The sequence below is a fragment of the Megachile rotundata genome, chromosome 6 (assembly GCF_050947335.1).
Source record: "Megachile rotundata isolate GNS110a chromosome 6, iyMegRotu1, whole genome shotgun sequence".
NCBI classification, from domain to species: Eukaryota; Metazoa; Arthropoda; class Insecta; order Hymenoptera; family Megachilidae; genus Megachile; species Megachile rotundata.
Window position 1 is genome coordinate 10876485 of NC_134988.1, and position 12192 is coordinate 10888676.

The following is a 12192-nucleotide window of genomic DNA, read 5'->3' on the forward strand; positions in this document are numbered from 1 at the left end:
TTTGTATATTTATGAATTTGTAAGATTGTCAATATCAAAGTTGCATATTTACAAATGCATAAGTTTATCAATAACAAAGTTGCACAATTACAAACTCTTAAGTGAGTCAATATCAAAGTTGCACATTTACGAATTCATAAGTGAGTCAATATCAAAGTTGCTCATGTACAAACTCATAAGTGAGTCAATAACAAAGTTGCACAATTACAAACTCATAAGTGAGTCAATATCAAAGTTGCACATTTACAAATTCATAAGTGAGTTAATATCAAAGTTGCTCATGTACAAACTCATAAGTGAGTCAATATCAAAGTTGCACATGTATAAATTCATAAGTTAGTCAATATCAAAGTTGCACATGTACAAACTCACAAGTGAGTCAATATCAAAGTTGCACATTTACAAATTCATAAGTGAGTCAATATCAAAGTTGCACATGCACAAATTCATAAGTAAGTCAATATCAAAGTTACACATGTATAAATTTTTAAGTTAGCCAATATCAAAGTTGAACATTTACAAATTCATAAGTGAGTCAATATCAAAGTTGCACAATTACAAACTCATAAGTGAGTCCACATAAAAGTTGCACATTTACAAACTCGTAAGTTAGTCAATATCAAAGTTGCACAATTACAAACTCATAAGTGAGTCAATATCAAAGTTGCACATTTACAAATTCATAAGTGAGTCAATATCAAAGTTGCACATGCACAAATTCATAAGTAAGTCAATATCAAAGTTACACATGTACAAATTTTTAAGTTAGCCAATATCAAAGTTGAACATTTACAAATTCATAAGTGAGTCCACATAAAAGTTGCACATTTACAAACTCGTAAGTTAGTCAATATCAAAGTTGAACATTTACAAATTCATAAGTGAGTCAATAACAAAGTTGCACAATTACAAACTCATAAGTGAGTCCACATAAAAGTTGCACATTTACAAACTCGTAAGTTAGTCAACATAAAAGTTGCACATTTACAAATTCACAAGTTAGTCAACATAAAAGTTGCACATTTACAAATTCATAAGTTAGTCAATATCAAAGTTGCACATTTACAAATTAATAAATTTGATAATTCAGAAATGAAAAACTTTGAAGCACTGATATAAAAAATACATAACTCTTGCGTATATTCTACTAAAATCTGAAACTATAAACCACTGAAATTCCTACAGAGTGCACGCAGACAAAATTGCGCCTCTAAAATCACTATTCAAAAATACAAATGTCCCTTTCCATTGCCACAACGAAGGACCTCGTGAAACGATAAAAACCCATTTAGCCCGACACTTCACTGAAATGCTTAAATACTGACTAGGGCAACCAAATAGGGTGAAAGAAAGGGACGCAAAAAGTACCTCGCGTATCTGGTGTCTGAGGGGACAAGCTTCTAACGTGATTTGTCGTGAAGGGAATGATTCGAAACGTTCAAAATTTGACCCTAACCGCAACAAAAACCACCTCGCTTCATTAAATACCTTTTCGCTACTCCGTAGGGACACTAATCCTTGACCTTGATGGATGTGAAGATGAGCAAGCTCCCCCATTTACAAAACGACCTCGCAAAATGTTATCATCATCGTTACACTGTACTCTTTCTTCCAAGTTCAGACGCAAAAACACCCTACTCTTGCAAAATTAATGATCATTCGTTTCGTTAATTTATTCCGTTTTATCTGGTCATTCTTTGTGTGTCAAGCTTTTTATTGGTTCTACCTATTTGGTTAAATCTACGGACTGTAAAATAATAGTGAACGGTGGTTAAGAGGACTGAAAGGTCTTGATATTAAAAGTATAAGTAAGAAAAAGACTGATTATAAATGTAGTAAAAGAAGGGACAAAATTGAACTTCTTTTTCATCTTCTGCTATGTCAAAGTATTAACGATTAATTTTTAAATCAAACTCGTACGTTTAAATCAAACTTCTTTTATTTATAGTTCTCTTATATACATACTCTTCTATTTTATCACACAATGTATATTCAAACTAATCTGCACTTCTACCAATTTTTCTAAAAAACAAAATCAGAAGACGAAAAATACTTTCAACACATGTCTCAATATAAAAAAGAAAAAAAAAATACAAGGATAGTATTCATTTCAAGTTGCTCAATTAAACCATAATAAATGATCAATCAAGAATATTCAGATACATATTTCTCTCAAACTAGACATTTCTCAGTAAGTCAGTATTTAAATGTCTAGTTAAGTCAGTACATAAACTACGTCAGTAATAGATGAATAATACAGTAAGCAATATATTGAACCAATACAGTAATCAATATGACTCCGCAACCAAAACATTGTTTACCTCCCATGTGCAAAAATATAAATACATCAGAAACACTTCCACAGTCAAACATTAACTTCCAAACCCATTACAAACCTAAGGAATAAATTTCATCAACAAGCTACCTACTTTATGTAATCACTTAACCTATCTTACACATGAAAATTGTGATTTAAACATAAATCACCCGTGTATATTTGATGTAACTGTCGTGCTGTATCCCACAAAAGAAAATGAAAAGATCACGAAACAACAATTTCTCTAACACAATTTTATTAAACAAAAGCAGTTAGGAACGCGTTGCTCGAACTAGAACCAGTAATAGGATTTCAAGAGAAGAATGAAACCAGCGAGAGAAGATAGAACGCGGTTAACGTAATCGGCTTTAGATTTTCCGACATGAACGCAACACGAACCATAGGTTGCATTAATCTGACCATCAGCGGCATCTTCGAAGCGCAACGCATCGGGTACGCGTTCGCGCCTTTCTATGCTAACTGAATATCGAATCACCCGTTTCCAATGCATCTTCCATTTTCACTGTAGAACAGCTTCGATCTCGTTCCGCTGCGATTTACATCCGTTGAACGTGCTTGGGGATAGAGCTGAGTTCCTTCCTTCGGAATCTCTAGGCACTGACTTTACGATTTACCGATTTTCCGATACAATCTCGTTAAGCCCGACACTCGTGTTACGATTGTGGTATCTTTATTGTGGTCTGCTGGGATAACAACAACTGTATTTTTAATTCGGGAATATTGATGTGTGGGAAGTTTGGGATTTAGGGATTTGAGGTGTATGGGGAGATGGTGGAAGGTGGCGTTGAGAAGGTGGAAATTTGGGGATGTGAGAATTTGGGGGTGTGGGAATTTGGGGAGGTAGGAATTTGGGAAGTTAGGAATTTGGGGTTGTAGAGTATTGGGCATGTGGGAATTTGGGGACGTAGGAATTTGGGAGCGTAGGAAGTTGGAAGCGTAGGAATTTGGAAGCGTAGGAATTCGGAAGCGTAGGAATTTGGAAAACTAGGGATTTAGGGTCGTAGAGTATTGGGAAGGTAGGAATTGGGGAATGTGGGAATTGGGGCAATTGGGAATAGGGGAATGTGGGAATTGGGGAAGGTGGGAATTGGGGAATGTGGGAATTGGGGCAATTGGGAATTGGGGAATGTGGAAGTCTGGGAATGTGGGAATTGGGGAATGTAGGAATTGGGGTGATTGGGAATTGGGGCGATTGGGAATTGGGGAAGGTGGGAATTGGGGAAGGTGGGAATTGGGGAAGGTGGGAATTGGGGAATGTGGGAATTGGGGCAATTGGGAATTGGGGAATGTGGAAATCTGGGAATGTGGGAATTGGGGAATGTAGGAATTGGGGTGATTGGGAATTGGGGCGATTGGGAATTGGGGAATGTGGGAATTGGGGAAGGTGGGAATTGGAGCAATTGGGAATTGGGGAATGTGGCAATCGGGGAATGTGGGAATTGAGGAAGGTGGGAATTGGAGCAATTGGGAATTGGGGAATGTGGGAATTTGGGAATATGGGAATTTGGGAATGTGGAAATTGGAAAATGTGGGAATTTGGAAAATTTGGAATTGGGAATGTGGGAATTAAGTTTCAACACCACCTAATTCTGTTTGTGATCACTCCACGACAGATGTTCCAATATCGAAGTCCAATTATTATAGTTCTATATTCCCCGAGTTTGGTATTAGCGTCACGGAAAAGGGACGGATAGTGAAATTTGCTCCACAACACGATACAAAGGAAAATATTCATTGTCTCCATGAAATCCATTTTATAGGGTTACGTGACTGTTTCTTGACGCGCACGTGTTGGTACAGTCAATCGATGTTCATTGCATATACTTCCATCTTGCCATCGAGATGGAACTCGCATTTCCTCGACGTTGTGAAATGAATTTAAATAACATACACGACGTTGTCTCTCATTTTGTATATCGAACGATCCTATCGAAATTCCTAATTCTTATGTAAATTTACACAAAGACACGTTCCATCTCTGCAATCAATTAATTCATCATTTTCTTGTCTGCAGCGAACTAATTTGTATTCTGCATTTGTGCTATGAGTATTATTCTAAAATCTCGGGAAATCTTCTCGATTACTAATTTTATTCTCAATAAATTGATTCTATACTCTCACATTGTGGAATAAATTTCTATTCTGAACTTGCTTTGAGTCTCACTCTATGATCATAGAAAATCTTTTCGATTATGATTTTTTTTTTAATAAACTAATTTTATATTTCTCTTAGAGAGTATCATGAAATTAATTTGTACTCTGTATTTGTGCATTGAGAGTTATTTTAAAATCATAGAAAATGTCATCGATTATTAATTTTTTTTTAATAAATTTATTTTGTATTTCTCCTGGAAAGAATCATGAAATTAATTTGTACTCTGTACTTGTATATTAAGAATCATTTTAAAATGTAGAAACGATAGAGTAAAAAGAAACGTGAAGGTCTCTTTCTACATAAATTCCTGCAGACATTCATGAAAAGGAGAAGTAATTAATTACCATTTGCGTCTCGTAAATCAAGCGTCTTTTAATTAAAAGATGTGTGCCGAAGGATTTTATATTTCCGTGACGGCAAATTCTCTGAAAGAAAGGAAACTTAACTTTGCTTGATAACCAGCAGAGAAAAATCGCTACTTTTCCGTTGTTATCTACGATTCCCACTTTCTCTTTTATCGTCGCCATTAATATCGAGCCCTCCCTTATCAATGGATATCCATGCTGCTATGAAAACGTCGTCGTTGAAAAATGAAACGGCCATCTGGACACTGGCCACGGCTCTTTGACTACTGACAGAAGCCTTCGATATCCTCGCAAACGTGAATAGTACAAGCATTCCAGAGATTTATCGCTGGAATATCAGTTGGAATAAATGCACCTAAGCTTTCCGAGCGCCTTGAAATACGCTGAAGATGTTGCGATAACGAAATGGCTGAGGCCTTCGGGTGATAAGAGGGCGATTCAAAGGTCAATGGGGAATTTTTTTGTATTCCAATGTCATTTGATTGTAAGTCAGTTGTATGTTTATACTAGACGATTATATTTAATGTGGAACGAATTGTATGTTTATACAAAATGATTATATGGAATGTGAAACCAGTTGCATCTTTATACAAGATGATTATATGAATTGTGGAACGAAAATGAAATCATTGGATGAAGTGTTTTGGAATTAATTTTGGAACATGGTATTTTATGAGGATAGCACAGCAACAAGTGTATTGAAGTATGACTATGTTTAATTATCTCCTAATTACAGATACTTCTTCTAGTAACATAAAATTATAAGAATGTTTAGAAAATGTGATTACCTATGTTTAATTAAGTAATAGTTTCAGATAGGTCACTCTTATAATCTAGCGTTACAGGCAGCTATTTATAAGCACACTCTTATAATTTAGCCAGCTGTCTATAATTACTATAACCAAGAATACAGAAGTGCTCAGAAGATGTTGAGCTACTATCAGAAAATTAATATTGTACTTTAAAATACATAATTAATGTTACATCTTAAACTAGCTGAACATGTTAGAAGATTAACTACCCTTAAATAGTTGAGAATAACAAAATATCTAATTCTTATAATCCACTAATATGATTAACCATAAAGTGATCAAAAGTGCCATTATATCTAAATATCGAATAATATACCAAACCCTTAATGACACAATTTCTCTGACCAAAGTTTGACAGTTAATTATTTTGCAACTGTATGTACATTTGAGTATTCAAAATGTTAAAAACCTTAAAAAAATACATAATTAATGCAACATCTTAAAATAACTGAATATATTAGAAAATCGACTACCTTTAAATAGCTGCCAGTAACAAATATCTAATTCTTATAATCCACTAATATTATTAACCATAAAGTGATCAAAAGTGCCATTATATCTAAATATCGAATAATATACCAAACCCTTAATGACACCATTTCTCTGACCAAAGTATGACAGTTAATTATTTTGTAATCGCGTACACAATTAAGTATCCAAAATGTCGAAACGTCAGAACACGAAAGATTCGTGCAAGTCGTAGAAATTCGATTAATTCAGTACCGTGACATCGCCTCCTGATTTAATATTCCCAAGTTGAATAATTGCATCGATTATTCGAAACTTCGTAACTTTCCACAGCGTATCCGTCCCGGTTAAATAGTTAGCTAATTACGCGAAAAGAAACGGTAATGGCGGTTAAATATCGCGGCGATTGTTGGTCCGCGAGGAGCATTAAGAATACTCTTCGATTTCTCAGCAAGAAAGTTGCGAAAGCTACGATTTCGACACCTTTTAACGCGATTGCGAGGAAAAAGTTCCATCAAAAGCTTTCGTCGGTACAAAACGACTCGATAAAGAGTTAACCTGCTATAGTGAGAACTTTTTTCAACTTTCAGCACCGGGATCTACATTCTGTAGATGGAATCTCAATTTCAATGATTGCTGGTTCCCGACGAAAATATCGTTGACTTTTCAATTCCAACTTTCGGGGGCGTTTCGCGACGCAATATTTGAACCCAGATGATAGAGATTGATTGAATTATTGTTACTTCTGAAACGCAACATTCGTTTATTCGGAACGGAATTGTTGACTAATAACACGAAGCACGAGACTCTAAATTAATTTTATGATTTTCTGTGGGAGAAGGATAGAATCAATTTATTCAGAATAAAATTAATAATTGAAATTTACTGTTTACAATGGCTCTCTGTGCACGAGAGTACAAATTAATTTCATGATTCCCTCTAAGAGAAATACAAAATCAATTTATTAAAAAGAAAATTAATAAGCAACAGCATTTTCTGTGATTCTAAAACGAGTCTCAATACACAAGTACAGAGTACAAATTAACTTCACGATTCTTTGTAAGAGCAATATAAAATTTATTTATTTAAAGAAAAATTTTTGAATTGGGGAAATTAGGAAATTAAAATTGGAGAAATTAGAATTGAGGAAATTAGATTTGGAAAAATCTACAAACAACTTCAAACCAAAGTTCCTCACCACTATCTATAAACTATAATCTATAAACCACTCAATATAAATGTCCCTAAAAATTCGAGTTGTCCGCCAATATTTTCCCAATTCCGCTCGAAAGTTTAAACATGAATTGCCGAAGTAATCGAAATGGGACATACAAACATCCATAAATTGAGAAGCCATTTTCTGGTGGCGACACACCTGCTCTATCCGCGTTCCATTTCGTAAAAAGTAGTTTATAATCCATCAGGTAAAAGTTTCTCGATCCCACGTTCGAACTTTCTGCAGTTTGTAAGCGACCAGCATTAGCCCGTAAAGTATAGTTGTCTATTTCGGAAACACCCTGTATAATGTAGGAGGATGGTTCTCAAAGGACCTCCTTTGCGCATTAAGCCCGAGCTACGTGACAAAGGTTGCATGTTCTTATTACTGTACACCTGGTGCACGATAATTGATGGTAATATGTTTGGCCAAGTCGGGCACGTAACTTTCGATGGTATACGAACGACCATCGTTTAACTTTAATGACATCCTAGCTAAATTCCAATTTAATTAAAAGAACGAAAATCTCAAGGTTAGAAATGTGAAAGCGATAATGTGAAATGAAGACCTGAGATGTGAAAGCGATAATCGAAGATCCTATAATTCCCAGGTTATCAAATTTTTGTTTGTTGAACATCCCCAAATACCTAATTTCCCGAATTCCTAATATTCCAATTTACCAATTTTTACAATTCCCAATTCTCAATTTTCCCCAATTCCAATTTCCGAATTCCCACATTCCCCAATTCCTATATTTCCCAATTTCCACATTCCCCAATTCCTATATTTCCCAATTTCCACATTCCCCAATTTCCACATTCTCCAATTCCCACATTTCCCAATTCCCACATTCCCCAATTTCCACATTCCCCAATTCCCACATTCCCCAATTCCCACATTCCCCAATTCCCACATTCTCCAATTTCTACATTCGCCAATTTCCACATTCCCCAATTTCCATATTCCCCATTTCCTACATTCCCCAATTCCCACATTCTCCAATTCCCTATCTATCCAATTCCCATATTCCCCAATTCCCACATTCCCCAATTCCCAAATTCCCCAATTCCCACATTCCCCAACTACTATATTTCCCAATTTCCACATTATCCAATTCCCACATTCCCCAATTTCCACATTCCTCAATTTCCACAGTCCCCAATTCCCATATTCCCCAATTCCCAATTTCCTCAATTCCTTATCTCCCCAATCCCCCAAATTCCCCAAATTCCCAATCTCCCAAATTTCTAATTCCCCAAATTCGCAACCTCCCAAATTTCTTTCCTCAGCAAACCCTTCCCTAATTATCAAACCCGTATTCCTAAATCCCTATACGATCTCCGAACATCCCAAAGCACAAATACTAAGAGTCGCCATAATCCCGCACCGTTCCGCAAAGCCCTCGAAGAAAGGTTTTAGTAATGTGACATGCACGATCCGCAAAATCCGTGTGAAGTGAATTCCATTTTCCAGATAACCGGACAAGTGTAATACAATTTGGATTAAATGGTCGGATAAGTAGAACGAGGTAGTAAATGATCAGACAAGTGGAATAGAATCATATGTAGGTGAACAAGTAGGCCATGTCCGTATGTGGTAAGCCATCTGGTATAAAAGCATGTGTGACTGCGCGAGTAGAATAGTTCCATACGTTGGTACACACGTTGTATAAGGCAGTGTGTGTGGTCAGACAAGTGGAATAGGGTACGTTGATATAGGAGTTGTATACGGCAGTGTGTGTGGTCAGACAAGTGGAATAGGACCGTATGTTGGTATACGGGTTGTGTAAGGCAGCGTGTGTGGTCAGACAAGTGGAATAGGTCGGTAGGTAACCTTACAAGTAGAATGGGATCGTAGTTGTTCAGACTGGTTCAATACGAGTGCAGGTATCCGTGTAAGTAGAATGGGTCCCGATTGCTGCTGTTGAAGTCCCTGAGCAATTAATTCCAATTTCTGATAATTAATGTCACGTATTGTACGAACGAATGCTGCCGCATCGCGTTGTCGGATAATCATTTACACGTTAAACCACCGAATCGTACCGCCTGTTATTCGTCCGCATTATTCGTTTGCCGTCGATAATAAACATCCGTTGTATGAATGTTTATCACGGTACGTGTCAATAACACCTCACGGTCACTAATGAGGACCCTGAAGTTTTACTAATTGTTGGTTGATACGTGATTATAATTTGATATGCAAATGTGCCATGGTGGGAACTACGCTTATCTGGTGATAACGGCGATTTGTGAGGGCTGTTGATCGTTTATTAGTTACATGTCACATTATAAGATCGTATGTTATATTAAATCTATAATCATTTCTGAGGTTCTGTTATTTTAAACATTAGTAAAATTTTGAATTCTGAAAATCATTTTCTTATTTATTTATTTTGCTTGAATTGATTTACTGCTTAAACAGTGAATAAGAAGCTGAAATCTTCATTAAAAACGTTGTAACGTGTACAAATATCCTCATGCATATTTACTTATTATTTAAACAGTGAAATAAAATATTTGCATCTACATAGAAAACGTTGTAATGTGTACAAATATCCTCATGCATATTTACCTGTTATTTAAACAGTGAAATAAAACATTTGCATCTACATAGAAAACTTTGTAAGCGAATAATTTGTACGTAGAACAAATATGAATTGTTAACACTAGACTAAAATATTCCGATAACGTGAAAATGTGTAAAAACGACGACCAGCGGTGTACAAACTCTCTGTTGAATTTGTGGGACGTAATTCGATAAAACTGTAGTATAAAAGCATTTGTTACGTCGCCAAAAATTCGAAGTAACTTCCACAGCAGTGCCGGCAAGTTTGTCCCGCAAACCGCGAATGAATATTCATAAAATTTCGTCCCCGTAACGGTTCTATAATTAAAGAGGAATTATTCGAGCAGCGTTTGGCGGCGGTTATTAAATTTGGCTTATTAGCGTGCGCTGGTCGTAGCCTCGTCTATGCACACCGACACATCTTGCGCAGAGAGGCGCACAGTGCGAAATCGATTTTTAAATGCAACTTCGCGAAACGGCTGCACGTTTATCGCAGCTATTACAAAACGAAACAAGAAAAACGAACAGGAGGACCGTTCTCTCGTTTAAGGGGAAGAGAAAAAGGAACGAAATGTGCCGTGCCGTTAGATAAGATTGCTGCGCGCACGTACGTTTCGTAGAGCAAGAAAGCAACAATGCGAACACGTACAACTTCCACTCTCCATACAATCCGTTGGCTCACGCAATCGAGGTAAAAGATATCCGAGTTGCAGTCGAGGACTCTTTAGACCATGAAGACCAGCTATCACGCGGAAGCTGCATCCTGTTTTTCATGAGGTAAGACAAATCTTCCAGAAGAACGGGGCTATTCGGTGCACGCATTGCAGAACGATTGGAAAAATTCACTTGTATGGGTTGCTTAAAATGCAACGAGCTTGCGGTGCATATGACAGTGATGAATATTCAAGGAAAGTTACGAGAATAATATCAATATTGCGGAATTAATAACGTGCGGAGGTAAAGAAAACAGAGGGATATCGAATAATAACAAGTAATATTAAGGATTGAGCGAAGATATCTTGGGCAATGTTTAATTTACTCGTTACATATAGGTGCACTGTTTGGGAATTTTGAGGAAATGGGTAATAGGGAAATTTGAAGGAATGTTGTGGAAGTGGATGATTGGACTAACGGTCATTTGGGGATCTGAGAATCTGGAAATTTTGGAATTTTATGATTTTGGGTTGTTGGGAATTTTGAGATATTGGGAATTGTGGAAGTTGGAATTGAGGAAATTGGAATGGGGTAAATTGAGATATGGGGAAAATAGGAGTTGGGGAATGTGGGAATTGGGGAATGTGGGAATTAAAGAATGTGGGAATTAAGGAATGTGGGAATGGGGGAGTATTGGAATTGGGAGATGTAGGGATTGGGGAATGTAAAATTGGGAACTGTGGGAATTGTGGAATGTAGAATTCGAGAATGTGGGAATTGGGGAATATGGGAATTGGGGAATGTGGGAATTGGGGAATGTGTAATGGGGGAATGTGGGAGTTGGGGAATGTGGAATTGGGAAATGTGTAATTGGGAAATGTAAGAATTGGGGAGTGTTGGAATTGGGAAATGTGGGAATTGGGGAATGTGAGAATTGGGGAGTGTTGGAATTGGGAAATGTGGGAATTGTGAAATATGGAATTGGGAAATGTGGGAATTCTGGAATGTGGAATTGAGGAATGTGGGAATTGGGGAATGTGGGAATTGTGGAATGTGGAATTAGGGAATGTGGAATTGGGGAATGTGAAAATGGGATAAATTGGAATTGGAAAATGTGGAAATAGGGGCTCAAGGAGTTCAAGAAACAAAAATTTGAGAATCTGTGAATTAGAGTATCTAAGAACTTAAGAGTTCCAAAATAGGAAACATCTAATGCAATCGTCTAATCCCATTTTCTCACAGATGAACTTCATCACTATTTCAACATAATGACCAGTAAACTACGAAAGTATACTTTCCCTACTGCCAGTGCACTATCATGAGACACGTAAATGCGCCATTGAGAATTTATCGTTTCTTTATTGAAGATGATAAAACAAATGGATGTTGAGCGAATTGGATTAATTCCTGTTTCGTTTACGAGTCATTAAAGTTTAAGGGTAATCAATCCTGATGAGCTGTTTAAATTTTTCTGGAATTGCAGCAAATTTCGAAACTGTGTACCAACGTTTATTTTTTTCCAATACAAGAATACTATACTATCATACACTAATCGTGAAATATTAAAAATACTAAGAATATTCATCTAATGTCTCCATAACGCAATAAATTAATGTAAA

The 12192-nt window shown here is 36.5% G+C and overlaps 1 protein-coding gene across 2 annotated transcripts in view; it reads right to left on the minus strand.

Moving 5' to 3' along the window:
- The window catches only part of Glurb (metabotropic glutamate receptor B), a 300574-nt gene that overhangs the window by 77745 nt on the left and 210637 nt on the right, over nt 1-12192 (minus strand). The window lies entirely within an intron of this gene.